This window comes from Penaeus monodon, chromosome 15 (assembly GCF_015228065.2).
Source record: "Penaeus monodon isolate SGIC_2016 chromosome 15, NSTDA_Pmon_1, whole genome shotgun sequence".
Lineage (NCBI taxonomy): Eukaryota > Metazoa > Arthropoda > Malacostraca > Decapoda > Penaeidae > Penaeus > Penaeus monodon.
The window spans coordinates 1,142,404-1,143,100 of NC_051400.1; positions in this window are offsets into that span (position 1 = coordinate 1,142,404).

Genomic DNA, 697 nt, shown 5'->3' on the forward strand with positions numbered 1-697 from the left:
CCATGACGGCAACTTGTAATGCGGGGACGGCACTGGGTAGGCTCGCCTTATAGCCCCTTTTATGAGCTGTGAATCCCCCTCTCCCCTTCTCCCCTTGCCACTCCCTTCCCACCTCCCCCTTGCCATTCCCTTCCTCCCCCTCCCCCTTGTCACCCCTTTGCCACTCCCCCTTGTTACCCCCTCCCCCCCTCTCCCCTTGCCACTCCACTTCTCCCCCCGACCTGCCATCGGGGCGCTCGGTCGCCTGGCCGCTATGGTCGGAATTCTTACCGAGTCGTAAGGGACGATACGCCCATCCAGAATCGCCCTACGAGATTTGCCGCTGCTGGTCGCTGATTTGGGCGGAGGGTAACGAGGTCCCTTATTCCCTTCCCCCCCTCTTTACCCCTCCATGCCTTCATCCCTCCCCCCTCTCCCTCCCTCCCTTTTGGGTATGTTATTTTGTCCATGCCCCTCTCATTGTTCGTGTTCCTCCTCCCCCCCTCACCTCCTTTTCCTCCCCCCTCACCCCCTTCCCCGTCTCCCCCCCACCCTCCCCTCGCCCCCTTCCCCATCTCACCCCCACCCTCCCCTCGCCCCCCTCCCCTCGACACAGAGCCGCCGCTGTTATTCGTTCCTCGAGTCTGTGTTCTCCCGCAGCGCCGCTAGGCCGTCGGGCGCGGAGGCCGAGAGAGCGCTGAGGGGAGAGGACGATGAG